Source organism: Xiphias gladius, chromosome 9 (genome assembly GCF_016859285.1).
Source record: "Xiphias gladius isolate SHS-SW01 ecotype Sanya breed wild chromosome 9, ASM1685928v1, whole genome shotgun sequence".
Lineage (NCBI taxonomy): Eukaryota > Metazoa > Chordata > Actinopteri > Istiophoriformes > Xiphiidae > Xiphias > Xiphias gladius.
Window position 1 is genome coordinate 496,271 of NC_053408.1, and position 16,635 is coordinate 512,905.

A 16,635-nucleotide genomic window follows, 5' to 3' on the forward strand; every position below is an offset into this window, starting at 1 on the left:
GCGTAGAAGCCTTAAATCATGTTAAAGCTATTTTATTTAAACAGCTCAAATTCACAAATTAGTTCCAAACAACTCTTTACCATCCGTCCAACATTCGACTCTATCCTGTTGACTCCTGAGCCTTTATAAAAACTAGTGACCTGTGACCTTGTCACAGTTTACATAGTCTGTGTAAATTGTAAGAGTTTGACCAAAAAGTTCTATGTTCTCCGTTTACGTACATTTCAGTGCCATGAAGAGGTCAAACTGTTTACAAGCCCGAGTGATCGCACGCCTGCACAGGTAGGATCAAATACATCACAGAGGTATGAACTCAGAAGTGAGTAACAGGTAAAGCACTCTGCTCCCAGCAGCCACTGCTTCGACTCCAGATGACTCATCACGGATTGAGCAACAGTCGTTAGTAATGTGCAGGAAACTTCCTTCAAGCAGGGATTCGGTGCAGTGAAATGAAAGTCTGACTCAGTCTGGACTGATAAAACAATGAGGAAAACAATTCACAAGAAGAAAGGAAAGGGAAACCCAGCCCATAATAAAGACCTGCGGGGACAGTCAGTGAGGTAACAACAAAGTTCCTGAAAGGAGAAATCGTCAGGAAGGAAATTAGTCAGGCAGCAGAATGCAGGGATTTCAAATAGTCAGCGGAGACAGAAATGGGCTGGAAACACAAAGACACACTTCCAGGAGAAAAACCTCAACTTGGAATAAAGCCTCAGGGTAGGATATCCAAAGCTCCACCCTGTCACGCAACAGCAGAACTAAGATTAGAAGCCATAAAGACAACAGTTACGGGTCATTTATATCTGTAATTAATGTCGTATTTTCTCAAAAACTCATAAATCTGTAAATACAGTGAGATTACTTCAATCTGTTGCAGTTGGCAATAGATTCAATCAAGGCCAAATCCTGTCAATCTTAACTCAAATTAGACTCTTATTACCAACAGAGATTGTAAAACATAAAAGCAACAGTGACAGTTCATAGAAACAAACAACTCAAAGAAGTCTGGTCAAATGATGTAAAGGACTGAGTGTAAACCACAACCATCCAGGTATCAGGTCAGTGTTGGCTTAAGCAGCATTTTCTAGTTTTGCTTTCCACTAAAGAAGGATCAACTTGAACCCAAATTCTTTTTTTTTACTCAGCTGATGTAGCAAGAAAAAAAACCCCCATCTTTTCCATCGAACGACTTTTGTGGCACCGAGTATCACGTTCACGGCTGCGAGGACTTAATCCCGTCTATCGTTCACTTCCACGTTTTGTTTGTTTTCAAAGGAGCGAATGCTTCGGATTTTCCCGGCAGCTTCTCGTGAAAATAACGCACCCCGTTGTTAAGTAATCAGGTCCAAGACAATGACTTTTTGTTAAGGGAAACTGTTCACTTCCTTCATAACAAAAGCCCACTTACGACAGAAATTTATTAAAGGTTCAGTTAAATCAAAGAAAACAGGAACAGGGTCGGTCTTAAAGCCGCCTGTCGTGGTCTTGGAGCCAAGGAAACACAAACGCAGCCGATCCGAACATCTCTTTGTGCCAAAGCTTTAGCCAAACTTGATCTATTCATTGATTTTATCTCGTCTTTTTGGTCGGGACTTGTTCTCTTGCCAGTAAATGCAGATCCTCCAAGGCTCAGAGAGTCTTGGTCCTGCTTCAGAACTTCTGCCTGTGAGATCCATCAGTCCAACAACTGTCCACGACAAGGTTCTGAAATCTCATCACACTCTTACACACAGCTCCACATAATCTACAGGTCTTTAGAGCCTCGTTTAGATTATAAAGAGACTGTGAGACAAAATCCTCTCGACTCAAGGTCTGCTTACTAGTTTTTTCAGAGTTTGAACCGGATTCCACGGTTTTCATCTGTGCTTTTAGGTCTCAACTCAGTGAACGCTGTCTCCAGGGACTTATATCTAAAGCCAGTTATTTCACAGCAGCAAATGCGTTTGGAAGGAAACGTGATGCCGACTGGTTTACGTCTACTCCAGTGTTGTGTCGGCTGCTGCTCTCAGACGCCTTTAAAGCGGGCTGTCATTTGCCTTTTACTCACAGTGGCCTCAGTCCAGCCCCTCTACCATAAAGACCCGATTGAGGAAGCGCTGCCGAGACGGTCGTCCTTCCGGCAGGTTCTCCCGCCTCTGCAGAGGACTCTCGAAGCTCTGTTAGAGGGACCGTTGGGTTCTTGGTCACTTGCCTGACCGAGGCCCTTCCTGCCCGGTTTCTCCCTTTTGAATTACGAGACCTCATATACACAGGCGTGTGCCTTTCCAGACTCAGCCCAGTCAGTTCAGTTTTCCACAGGTGGACTCCAGTCCAGTTCTAGACTCATCTCAGGGATGTTTCTGGAACTTGACTTTCACTGTTCTCTCCAAGTCTGTCACACCACATCGTCCCCTACGGTTACACACTGTCCTGGGTTCAGCCTCACCTGCCCCCTCTCCTCACCTGGAACAGGTCTTTCATAGAGGTCATGAAGGGATGAAAACAGGCCTCAGTTTTTATGTCTTTTTAGGTGTAGATGTAGCAGACTGTTGTAAATGTCGGGTCTGTTTTTAGGTTTAGAACGTACCTTTAACAGTTTTTACAACAGTATGCAAACACGTGTAAAATGGGCTGAAAATCCACAGAGGTTTGGTGGTGGCTCAGTCTGAGAGAGAAAACAGGTGATACATTTTGAAAGATGTGCCGATAGAATGTATTTTGACCAAGCAATGAAAAGTGATGCCCAGTTTAGACCAGACTGAAGCTGCTGTGTAGAGAAACGTGAGTCAGCGGCTGTAAAGAAAGAACAAGTGTAGAGTCCAGGAGACCCGGTTGCACAGTTCAGTCCCCGTTTAACGTCTCAGACTTCATCCAGACCGACAGCGGCTCCGCATCGACAACGGTCTTCATGTATTTCAGTCAAAACACCGCAGCGGTTCCCGCACAGAGGCTGCAACAACACAGCTTCATCAACAGTCGCCTTTAACCACGACCACCATCATTCACTGACCTCGACAAAGCAGGTTTCGTGCTCTGATCCTGGACCTCAGTAAATTATCTAATACCACTCTGGTACTTTTACAGTTTGATGCAAGACTTTTACTTCCTTTCCTCCTACTTTTACTTAAGTATAGTTTATACTTACACTGTTTATATTTATATATTATATGGTTCTATTATTGTCGCTGATGCATTCATGCATTCATGCGTGTGTGTGTGTGTGTGTGTGTGTGTGTGTGTGTGTGTGTGTGTGTGTGTGTGTGTGTGTGTGTGTGTGGTTGCGAAATCCTTTATCTGGGTGTTGGTTCAGTGTTTTTCTGTCTCTGGCAGCAGGACATTGAGAGCTGCTGCAAGCTGTAGGTTAAAGACACAACGAGGGAGTGTGTGTGTGTGTGTGTGTGTGTGTGTGTGTGTGTGTGTGTGTGTGTGTGTGTGTGTGTGTGTGTTTATGGAGTTGGAGGAACAACTCTGATCCTGGACTTCAGTAAAAGTAAAACTACCTGTAAAAATACTCTGTTACAGGTAGAAGACCTTCATTGACAATGTTACCTCAGTAAAAGTCCTTAAAGGATCAAAGTAACGCGAGCAGGGAAGGAGGTTGTGTTATATGTGTATATTATACGGTCCGATTATTGTGGCTGATGCATTCATGCGTCAGCAGCGGTTCACAGCTGGAGCCGGATGTTTGGAGCCGATTGTAACTATTCTGCCGGAGACCGAACCTCGTGATTCTTTTTATTATGGATTAATCTGATGATTATTTCCTTCCTATTCGGGAAAAACAGTGAGAAACGTGAAAGTGAAACCTTCGCAGTCTTTGTTGTGTCCGACCGACAGACCGAACCTAAAAATGATCAAACATAAATGAAAATGATTGAAAGGAAAAGAGAAGCTGGAACCAGGAAATATTTGGTGTTTGTTCACGGAAAGTGATTTCAACATTTATCGGAGTAGTCGTAACCAGGACCTACAGCTGTCGGGGAAATGTAGAGCAGTGAGACACTGGATGTGCGGTGGGGTTGAAGTAGAAAGCAGCATGACAAGAAAATACTCAATAAATGTACTTACTTACATTCCACCACTGTTTGTGCTCAAACCTGACTAAACCCAAACCAGGGCCGACCGGAGAGCGGCGGGTTTGTTCTGGGTCGTTCGGGACCTGCTTCCGGACTTCAGTCTGCATGTCCTACATGCCGCGGTCTTTCAGCCCGATCCGAGCTGCGTCCACAACAGAACAGAAACCCGAGATAACGGCTCACTGTCATCGAGACAAAGGAACAACTGCTAAGTTGTTTGCGATTCTGGTGAGACGCTCAGCTGCACTTTGTGGCCTCGGTGCCTGAACTTGTTCCAGTAACAATGAAGCTGAATCTCGTCTCATCTGAGCTGTTTTGGAGCTAAAATTCCTCACAGCTGCCTCAATGGAAATGAGAGTCTGCATCTGATTCATATGTTGGTGTTGGAGGTTACTGGAGGACTTGTTGCACAGCTCACGTCCACACTGCCTTCGCCACCGCTGGTTTCAACCATCGCACCCTCGGATCGCTTTGACGGGCGTTTCAACTTCCCACTTGAACCTGTAGAGACCTGCCCCCACGGACGCTGCCTGTGTGCTGTTAAAACATGAACACGAGCCCCTGGCAGCTCTCGACATCTGTTCCCCAGGTTGGATCTGATATCTGGTAGATTTCCTTCCACAAGTACGTGACCTGACACACACACTGTGAGTCAGCGAGGTGGATCGCATGTCGAGGCAGGACGAGGATGAGGACGATGATGGTCCTGACAGCGTGATGTGTCTTTTGTTTTGTTCAGTCGGACTGAAAATAAAAACACTTGCCAACTGCTGTGGTAAGAAAAAAAATGGTGAGAGTTTAATTGTGAAATCAGTTCAGCAATACGCACAATCCAGACCACACAATGGCTCGAGGTCCAAGACACGCGAGCATGTACGGACACGTATGTACACAGCACTGAGCAAAGGTTTTAGTTTCTAGAAGAAAACTGAGGGCGTTTTTAAACAAAAGGTCACAAACAGTTGTTACTTCTCAGTGAACTTCATCCAAAGTGCAGTAGAGAGAAAAAACCTAGATGTGATCAGTATTTGCTGTGACCCCCGTCACCTCAGTCCACCTGCACACAGTTTGCCAGGTTCTTGGCCGGTAGGTTGTTCCAGCATCTTGGAGAACCTGCCACAGGGTTACTGGGCCTGTGGCTCCTGATGGGACCGACGACGGAGAAGAATCTGAAGAGTAATTCTGACCAAAAGCTCCAACTCCAAAAGGAGGCTGCAGGAACCAGTTTACCCGGTTGCCTGCAGACTCTGGTCCAGATTACGGCTCATCAGTCCAGAGCTCCGGCTGCCGTTCCTCTGCCACCCAGTTCTGGTGTTGTGGTGGGTCGCTTGGCTTTTGCTCGGGATCAGAGGAACCATCTCTGACCAGAGTTCTCTGGACTGCAGGCGGTGTGCCGGGGTCCCACTGGTTTCTGCCAGTCCTGATGGCGCTGCTGGACATCTTCCGCTTTCAGAGGCGGGGCAGCTCGATGCGTCTTTCGTCTGTCGCGCTCACTTTCCGCTGTGTCTCCAGCGCGTTTCTTTGTGCTTCTGCAGAGGAGCTTGGCCAGCGCATGTGGAAGGTCGGGACACTCTCCAAAAGCAGGACATTTCTAGAGGGTGAGGACATTTTGACGGCATTATGGACAGTCAGGACAGTTGGAAAATTCGGCCATTTCTAGTAGGCGAGGATATTTTTAGAAAGTTGGAACATTTTAGGAAAGTTGTGACATTTATAGGAAAGTGAGGACATTTTGGAGACATTTTTGTACTCTGAGACGTTTTTATGACTGTAAATGCAGACATTTTGGAGACGGAAGTAGAATGCAAGGGAAGCTCTAATGAAAGACAGTGTTGCATTATGGGAGATGCAGTGTGTCTGGACTTCTGCTCTGTGGCTCAGATTCTGTCTCTCACAGTCTGCAGTGGACGCGCCGATGATGATGATGATGATGATGATGATGGGAGTCTCAAGCGGCCGTTCGGTCGGTGACGTTCGGGAACGTTGGCTGTCGCCTCGCTTCGGGCAGCTGCGAACAGCTGGAGACAGCAGGTGACAGATGTGAACTGATGTTTCGTCACGAGCTCTCTGGAAGCTTTTAGCTTCTTCCCTCTCCTGCACGAACGCTCGTTCGCTTCGGACTCACCTCTGAGTAGAGGTGTATTTTGTGTACATGTGAGTGTCATGTACACGTATATAAATATTTCATAGTATTTGTTCAGACAGAAATTACAACGGTACTCTGCTGTGTTGCTGCAGGCTAAGACCCCCAGCAGCTTGTAGGTGAATTCAAGTCAGTAATTATAAATCAGGAACTTGTGTTTTTCTGAACTGGGCCATTCTGCATGATGAGTATGTTTAGTTTTGGTACTAGATTTATACATTGATACTACAACTTTAAGTACAGTTTGAATGCAGGACCTTTACTTGTAACAGAGTACTTCTACACTGTGGTGTTAGTACTGCTCTTCACGGCCGTGACTTCACACAGGAAACGGGAAATTGAGTGGATGAACTTCAGTCTGTCCGCGAGTTCTCGTGATGTCCTGGAAGAATAGAGGACGGGCGGCTCTGGGGAAACACCAGGAGAAAGCTCAGTGTTTGTGTCCTGTTCTGGGCCTATCTTTGTGAGAACCGGTTTCCTTTTTTTTGTCCCAGGGGGCGTTCTTCAAGCGGGGACATTTGGAAAATGTCAAGCATTTCTGGAAAGTCACTAGATTTCTAGAAAGTGACGACATTTCTTAAAGGTTGTGCTGTTTTTAGAGACAGTTTTAGAAAGTCCGAATATTTTGGAGACATTTAGTCCACTTTTCATTTCTGAAGACTTGTTGTTATGGTTGAGATTAAAATTAGATCAAAGTTGAAGTTGTCAGTGACGTTCGTCTCAAGAGTAGAAGTACAAACGTGTGTGTGTGTGTGTGTGTGTGTGTGTGTGTGTGAGATAATATGAGGGAAATTCTTGGGGGTTTTTTTTGGTCTCTCTTTCTGTGGAGTCCGACCAGATGTCTGGATGTTTTCCGGGAATACCCCCACGCAAAACGCTCTGGATGATTCATTTTTCTTTCGCCGCATGATGATCATGCGTCAGTAATGAGATGAAAATGGCGAATTAACAGTGAACTCCTTTTACCCCTCTGACGTTTGCTGAAGAGGAATGAAGTACAAATGCCTCAGACTTGCATCTAAGTTCCCCGAGCAGCAAAGTACATTTAATTACAAACAGAATTTCGTGTTTCATTTCGGGTGAAAAAGAGGCGACTTGTTGATGCTGTTGTCTCCCACGTGTTCGACCGTCAACACGCTGACGCACCGTGCGTACGGCGGCACGTGGGGACTCAACCACCCACCGGCAGCGCGAATCCGACGTTGAAGGTTCCTTCGCCTTCAGTCGTTGGATCCAGGCAGACGGCGCCGCCTGCGGGCCGCCGAGTGTTACTACAGCGACGCGGCGATGACAGCAGCCGGCCAGCGGGGGGCGCTGCGGCGCGAGGCGGGAGGTGGAGGAGAAGGTGCGTGTCCTCGGCCAGTCCGTTGCTGTGTATGAACCCCACGATGGCTCGTTAATTTGGGCCAAAAACTACAAATGTGAAGGACGTGTCGAACCTACCAGGAAAAATGCCGTTTCCAAACACACTATTGCAGGTACGCACTTCCGGTCACATCTCGCGGGAGTCTGCATCGGCTGCGGCAGTCAGACCCGGACCCCAGACCCTCGCTAGGAGCTGAAACCGCTGGTTTATGTATGTCCGGCTCGGTTAGATCAGCTTTGTGCTGTAAGGTCATGTGATGAAACACATGACATTTGATCTAAATGCCCCGATTTACCCCCGAGACCTGTGGAGGAGCAACACGAAACAAGCTGAGAACTGCATCCGATGCTGCTTTGTCCCTGAGTGTAGGTGTAATTCATATTGGAAAAGCCTATATTCAGGATCCTACAGCTCCATTCCCACAGTAGGAAAATCCCATGTTTAAAGTTCTGAGTTCATCGCTTTATGTTGCACAGTATATTGAACAACATATCTGTGCAATACGTGGATGTCTATGTAAATACAGTTACATACAGATTATTATTAGAACGACACAAACCTAGAAGGTAACACGGTACATTCACACTAGTACTGAAGTACTTGAGTTTGAGGTACTTGTACTTCACTTCGGTATATTTTCATTTTATGCTACTTTATTCTGTTCTTCACCACAGGTCAGAGGGAAATATCCTACTTTTTACCGCACTTACATTTAAAGTATGTGACAGTTTTAGTTCCTAGTTACGTGACAAATTAGGATTTATAAAAATAATGCTTTCAACGACCCAACAGTAAATACAAGCAGTTAGGGATTGGTTGTTTGGCAGAAAATTAATTGGCAACTACTCCGATAAATGTTGAAATCACTTTCCGTGAACAAACACCAAATATTTCCTGGTTCCAGCTTCTCTTCTCCTTTCAATCATTTTCATTTATGTTTGATCATTTTTAGGTTCGGTCTGTCGGTCGGACACAACAAAGACTGCGAAGGTTTCACTTTCACGTTTCTCACTGTTTTTCCCGAATAGGAAGGAAATAATCATCAGATTAATCCATAATAAAAAGAATCACGAGGTTCGGTCTCCGGCAGAATAGTTACAATCGGCTCCAAACATCCGGCTCCAGCTGTGAACCGCTGCTGACGCATGAATGCATCAGCCACAATAATCGGACCGTAGAATATACAGATATAACACAACCTCCTTCCCTGCTCGCGTTACTTTGATTCTTTAAGGACTTTTACTGAGGTAACATTGTCAATGAAGGTCTTCTACCTGTAACAGAGTATTTTTACAGGTAGTTTTACTTTTACTGAAGTCCAGGATCAGAGTTGTTCCTCCAACTCCATAAACACACACACACACACACACACACACACACACACACACACACACACACACACACTCCCTCGTTGTGTCTTTAACCTACAGCTTGCAGCAGCTCTCAGTCTCCTGCTGCCAGAGACAGAAAAACACTGAACCAACACACAGATAAAGGATTTCACAACCACACACACACACACACACACATTCCTGAGCTGGTTGTGCGCGCCGGCTCGCTGTGTGTTGATGTTAGTTGACCAATCAGAAACAGGTTCAGACCGTCCCTGTAAGGAGTCCAGCTGTTTTCCCATTTTCGGTCAAAGTCCAGGCAGGGTGTGTGTGTGTGTGTGTGTGTGTGTGTGTGTACATTTCTTTCTATGGTTGTGTGGACAAATTAGGGTTTGAAACCATCGTTGTGAGGACATTTTGTCTGGTCCTCACACCTTCAGAAGGCTGTTTAAAGGGTTCAGACCTGGTTTTAGGGCCCAGGACAGAATCGGGTCCAGATTAGGGTCAGGGGCTAGGGAATGCAACGTGTCAATGAGCGTCCTCAGAACTGATGTGGGACACGTGTGTGTGTGTGTGTGCTCTCAGTGGGAATGAATGGAGGTGAAGCAGGTGGAGTCACACTGAGGCCGTTGTGACTGTAACACATGAAAATGGGAAGAATGACGTAAAGTGTAAAGTGAGTGAGATGTTAAACCGAACGGAGGAGACGGAAAGATGTTCCCACTCCAACATTCCCCACAGTCCCAGTCTTTAGACCGGCTCGGGACCGAGACCGTCCCTGTTGACAGTCGACGCGCTACGACATTATCGTGACCGTGGCTGCTGCAGACGGACGTGGACACTGTAACTCGTTCATCTTAAACTGGGCTCAGATAGCTGGGGTCTGACGTTATGGTGACTGTGAAACATCCCGCAGGAATTCAGTAGAACCAACTCGTCCTTTCTCATCAACGTAACATAAATATGTTCAGTTTTGGTCATTTCGAGTTCATTTAACTGAGAGCGTCGGGTTTTCAGTTTCCGACCTCGGAACTTTTAAACGCGAGCTGCTCTGACTTCAGGTCTCTTGAGTGGAAACGACGAGGTGAATGAATGAAGTGCTGAGAGTTCGCTCAGCTCATCACATGAAGCTTTCAAACACACAACACTAGCACATTAACAGACTTCCCAGCATGCACGCTCTGAGAGGCAAAGCTCTCCAGAGACTCGTGTTCTGTAGTTTGAACAAAAAAAACCAGGCGTGATGTGAACTCGTGTGTCTTTAAAACACGTTAAATTAAGTCCCGGTTGTTTCTTTCTTAACAATGAAAAGAGTGTGAACCTTGATGAAGGTCAGTGTTGAATTCGGATCCTCGCACCTTTATAGTTGAACACGGTCACTGGGAGCAGCTTCACGCGTCTTTTCCCGACTGGTGCAAAACGTCTCCGACAGCGGCTCCACGTAAAACGAAAAAATGACTCTTCGAACCGTGAAAACCTGAATGTTTTCCCAAGTTCAGTGAAGGTAACTCAGATTTACATTTTACAACTCATAAAAAGAGGTGGAGCCAATTATGCAACTTTAGCTTGGTTAGCTCACGTCTTAAGGCACCAGTGGAACCACGTTGAAATGACTCAGCGCAGCTGTTCGTAGCTGACTGACGTTTGTTATTGTCTTATTCATTTTGCGTCTTTTATGGCGGTTTTGCGTCTCTTAGTGGTTGTTTTGTCTGATTTTGTGGTGGTTTTGCATCTTTTTGTGTTGGTTTTGCGTCTCTGTGGTGGTTTTTGCGTCTTTTGTGGCAGTTTTGCATCTTTTTGTGTTGATTTTTTTGTGTGATTTTTCGTGATTTTGCATCTTTTGTGGCGGTTTTGCGTCTTTTGTGGTAGTTTTGCAACTTTTTTTTGTTGGTTTTGCATCTCTTTGGGGTGGTTTTGCGTCTCTTTGTGGTGGTTTTTGTATCTTTTTGTGTTAGTTTTGCGTCTCTTTGTGGAGGTTTTGCGTCTCTGTGGTGGTTTTGCGTCTCTTTGTGGTGGTTTTTGTATCTTTTTGTGTTGGTTTTGCGTCTCTTTACGGTGGTTTTGTGTCTCTTAGTGGTTGTTTGGTTGACGGTCACTTCATACAGACGCTCTGGCCCCTCTGGGTGTGCGAGGCATTTGGTTGTTTTTAGGTTACCAAAACACACAACCAAATATGTTTTCAGCAGCTGGAACATAAAGATATTAAGCACTGAGGGTCAGATTTACACATGTGTAGTTGGAAGGCAGAACAATGGTGCCTCTGAAATAAGTCAAACCTTTAGGATGAGCTAATGGACTGAGGCATGATGAGTGAAGCTGGGTGAAAATAATGAGCTGAAATAATTTAGTTTGGTATGAAGTTATGAAGGACACAGGCTGTGGGAGGGGCGGAGGAGGAGACGAACACTGTACCACTAAACAAGGACATACTGACGGACACCGCACACTCAGAGACAAACACTACTGTACACAGTCTTTATGAGGAGACACACACTTTCTGCAGAGACACGAGCAGACCACACCCACCATGTTTCCTCTCCTTACATGAGGAGGAGGAGGAGGAGGAGGAGGAGGAGGAGGAGGAGGAGGCAGAACGTGATGCCAAGTCTCCTCTTATTTACCGACCAGCTTCCTTTTTTGGAGTTAGGACACAGACACAGACAGATCCCACTGCTGTCTGTTGTTTCATGTTTTATGTTCTATTTCATCTGTTCTTACTCGACTTTTTCTGTTATGTGTCGCTCATTTTTTCCTGCAGTTTCCCAGAACGTTTCGGTTGCAGAGGAGTAGTAAAGAGGGCGGTGTCTCCGTTGCAGGAAGTTTTGTTTCCTCGTAGTAAAGTTTCCTTTTAAGGAGAACCTGAGTGATCCCGAACTGTGGAGCCTGCTGGATAACTGTAACACGCTGCAGAGAAATGTTACGGTCACCGTGCAGAGAAGGTTCATCTCCATCCTGACACATTCCTCCCTCAGTTTGGTACAATAGGTGGACGGCTCTAAATACTACGATACCCATGAGCCTCAGTCACTGTGGCCTGGAGAAGACTCCATCCAGAGCTGTATCAAACAGCTGCCAAATGGAAGGAGACACTTTTCCCCAGACCCAGTCCCCTAGAAATGACGTTTGCACACTAGTAATCTGCAGAAGGAATCTGTTGTGAGAGAAACGTAGTGCTGCCTGGATTTCCGTTTTTCAATAACAATGAGGAGCAGTTGCTCACTGACAACGCATTTCATAGGTTTTCCTTTCATACCTGCTCGTAGCAACGGTTTCAAACCGCTCATCCTACAAACTGCAATACAGGATGTTTGTAGTAGAGACCAGCGGCAGACATTGTACACATTCCCAGAGGGTGAATCCCACTGGCGCTGATGATCGGGGGGCATTTCATTCCAGGGCTTGGGAGTAGGTGGTCCCACCCAGGATGTTATGGAGCAGAAAGCCGGGCTTGTGTCCATTCCCCCTTTGAATAGTGCTTCCCCTGGCTCCCGGCCTCTGTGGTTGGGGTTAGGGCTTAGGTTAGGTTATGGTTAGGCGTAGCAGAGATAACTAGGCGGGGTCAGGTTAAGCATGTCCTAAGACGACCGGGTGGGGTTGGGGATAAGGTTTGGTTCAGATTTAGGTAAGGGGAAACACATCGACAGGGAAAGTCTTCACCACCGGTGACGTCGACGAAGAGGCCGAAGAACTGATGAAACAACTCGGTGTGAATCACTGAGCACCCTCAACGACGGGTTGGTATCAGGACCTACTCCTGAGCCTTGGACTCTAATGCCAACTGTTGAGGTTCTCCTGACTTTTATTCTAGCGCCACCTTCGGGTTGTCTTTGTGAAAGCCTGATAATAACAACTGTTATCTCAACTACTAAAAACAAAGTACAGCCTAAGGCTGGTGGGAACGCCGTTAGCTGCGCAGGTATCCGGTCATAAACCAAAGTACTGGACAAATTAAAATGTCGACCTGATGATGGCGCAGGGGAAACGTCAGAGGATAGCCAGAGCTACTAAGGTTCATCCTGAGGGGAACATGAACGTCTGAACCTCGTTTCATCACAGTCTGTCCGACTGTTGTTGAAATGTTTCAGTCTGGACCAAAGCACTGGACCAACAGGTACTGCCAACCAGAGAACCGTGCTGCTGCCACTGATAAAAATAAATGAGACGACTTTTTTGACCAAACACCAAGGAGATTCACAGTAGACTGATTTCTTAGCAAAAATAAAATTTTAATTCAATTTTGTGATAAAGCTTACAAGTCAACGTTGACTTGAAGCATGAATCATGTTGACGTTTTCAACACAACCATTCTCGCTCCTGAACCTCAAGTGCTCTAGTCTCTAAACCAGCAACAGGCGAGACTCGAGACTTTGGCCAGAAGAGGAAGTCGGGGAGCAGCATTCAGGATCTGTTGCTCAGGGAAGGAAATCAGAACTGCTGCTTTTCTCAAGAGATGAGCTGCTTCCATGCTGAGATATGGGAGAATGGTGAATCCTGATCCCTGCCAAGACTCTGTCTCAGCCTCCTCCTCCTGTGACTCCTTTGCTTCAGCTCGAGGTTTCCTACATTTCCCAGAATTCTCCATACAAGGGGCTTTTCTGTGCTGTGAGATATGGACAGTTTTTCCTGAATGAGTCAAACACAGAGATACCACTCAGGCGTCCTTCACATGCGGAGACAAGCGGCCTCCAAACATTCAAGTCAAAACATTCGGAAACAGAAAACATTCTTTTGCTTCTTTTCACCGCCACGATCAGACCGACCTCCTCCCTCCATCCTCCCTCCATCCTCCAGCCTGCTGGGCTTGTCTTTTTAAGGAGATAGACTGCTGTCCCCCCCTCAGACCGCTCCGTAATGTTACACACTAGCTGCATTAACAGTGTTTGTGCAAGAGGACCAGAGGGAATGAACAGTGAAAACCTGGCAACAGCCACTGCTCAGAACAGAAGCAACATATAGTCGTTATCGTTTATATCTATTTGTAAAGTTCAAGTACTACTGAATAACTCACGTTGAAATTAAAAGACCACAGAATTTAAAGCATTGAAATATTTCACTTAAAAAAACACCAGTCTGAAGTGTTGGTGTTTAGATCCCGCTCTGCAATCTCCAATTCAATCAGTGAAATTCTGTTGTACAACTTCAAAATCACATTGCTCAAGCTGCTTTAAAGTCAGACTCAGTTTAAAAGTGAAAATGAGAAAAAACAACAGGGGACAGCAGATGACAGGTCAGGGTCCAGTAGACTTAATGACATGAGAGTGTGGAGGAAGCCTTATGGATCCAGGTGGATGTATTCAGAAAACCCTTCTTAACCTGTAAGTGTCTTCTTACAAGGCCTCTCTCAAGAGAAGCAGGCATTGAACTTGTGGATAGTTGAAGGCTGTTTGTTATCAGCAGCCATCTGATACACTGTGGTGATGACCGTCGTTCTTCATAACCTAAACGACCGGTCACGTGAGTCAACGGCTCGGCCTTCACAGAGGAAGACACGTCATCCTCAGCGCATCTCCTCCGTGATGAAAGTCTGAGAAGATGCTAATTGATCTCTGGATCGAAAAAACAATCAAGGGGACGTCGTAAATACACACATGGTTCTCATACTTGTTACAGAAACTTGCAAATACTAATCATTGTTAAAACTAATAGATCTCAGTCACATGATCAAATCTGCCTAAAAATACAAGCTGTAAATCCAGTCCTGATCTCCTTCCTGCTCTCCAGAGGATGAACCCTCTTGCTCTAAATGACCCCTGATCTGTCCTCGAAGGCACCGCCCTCAGGACAAACTCTACATGTTTGTCCTCACTAGAACAGAGAAATGATCAGGATGTTGATGTTCTGCCCAACACTTTCAGACTGTAACGACCAGTGCGGACTCTAGGGGGCGCTGGCAGGACTGACGGTGTACAGCTAATCACAGTTAGCTGGTATCGAGCCCTGAAACTGACAAAATGTAGTCAAAGGATGTCAGACAAATCAAATAAATAACTAAATACGTCAAAGAATAATGTTGTTAAATTATTCTAATGGTGCGTAGAAAAAATATAAAGCTTTATACTTTTCCTTTACCACCAGTCAGATGATAAAATGAATTAAAGCTCATTCATTTCACGTGACCGTTTTTTATTTAAACAGTTCATTCTATCATTTCAGCTCCTTCATTTTCCGTTTTCTTCTTTTTTTGTCTCGACACACATTTCATCATCCGCCCCGTTTCAAGGTGAAGAAAATGAGATGCTGTTCCTGATGCCTTCACTTCCGTTTTTGACTTGACAACCTTTTACTAGGTGTTGTCAGTTTCAGGGCTCCATAATCTGCTGGCTTTGTAAAATAGCAGAATCGTCCTTTAATCTTCAGACTCTGCAGTAGGTGGAGGGCTGAGCTGGAGGTTGGACGTCACGTCACAGCTTCAGGATCTCCTGCCGGCCTAACATGGGGATGAGTCTGGGATCAGTGTGTGTGTGTGTGTGTACTCACGTGTTTCTTTGGTTGTGTGGAAAAAGTTTGAAACCTTTGCTGTGAGGACATTTTCTCTGGTGCTCACAACTTCCAAGGGTGTTTGAGGGTTCAGACCTGGTTTTAGAATTCAGGTTTAGGTCAGGGTAACGCATTATGTCCATGAGCGTCCTCACAGCCATAGAAAAACGTGTGTGAGTTTATGTGTGTGCTCGGGATGGTCCGGGATCAGGTCTGGGATCTCTTCAGATGGGGATTTCTTCTACATCATGTAAACTGAGTATGTCACTTTTTGGCACGCTGCTTAAGTGTATTGTGTGTGTGTGTGTGTGTGTGTGTGTGTGTGTGTGTGTGTGTGTGAATGAACATGCTACACTGCCATATGAGGAGATGAGAGAGACAGACAGAAGACGAGTGGATGTAAAAACTAGTAAATAACACACAGAGGTGGTTTATATGGATTAAACTGTTGTCAGTGATAATGAGCCCTGGTTGCACAGGGACAAATGGATAGAGTACGTATTTTAGTATACGGACATATGCGCCATCACGTATACTGTGTCGAAGAGGAACTTATGTTTGTGCCACTGAGTCAAAAAGGTTTTTTGTCTCTTTTTTTTTTTACAACAGAAAATCCTCTTATTTTTCTAAGTGTATGATCTGAACTAGTTTTGCACGTGTGATGATGTATCAGTGATATCAACGATCAGCGACCTGATCAAAACAGACCAACGGCCTCAGCGGAGGGAACGTCAGCACGTATTTAACCAGTAAATCACATTTAGTTTCAGAGCTGACGATGACCTCAAAGGTTCCCCGGGGAGCTTTCGACCTCTGGCGGCGCCACGGAGCGATGTCGCCGCTCGGTTTGTGTCGTGGGCAGCGGTGAGAAGCAAAGATATACAGTAATGCACCGACACAGACAGAGAGGAAGCACTAAGCCTCCACGTATGGATGAAAAGGATGCAGGGTCTGAAATATTAAATAATCAGCTTGCAGATAATGAAGAAAACGTAGTAAAACACAGCACGAATAATATAAAACGTGCAGAACAAACACTGACCATTAATGAACCTGTTCTTAGACCTGCTCACAAACCAGTTATTACATGTTTCTATACTGATTATAAAAGGTAAATCGGGGACTCAAAGGAAAGTAGGACAATAATTTTCATTATTGAATAAGCTGCTGCTTATTTTGTAAATGAATTGATTAATCGTTTTGTCTATAAAACGTCAGAAAACTGTGAAAACCGCTGGTTAGAATCTCCCGCAGTCTATTTTG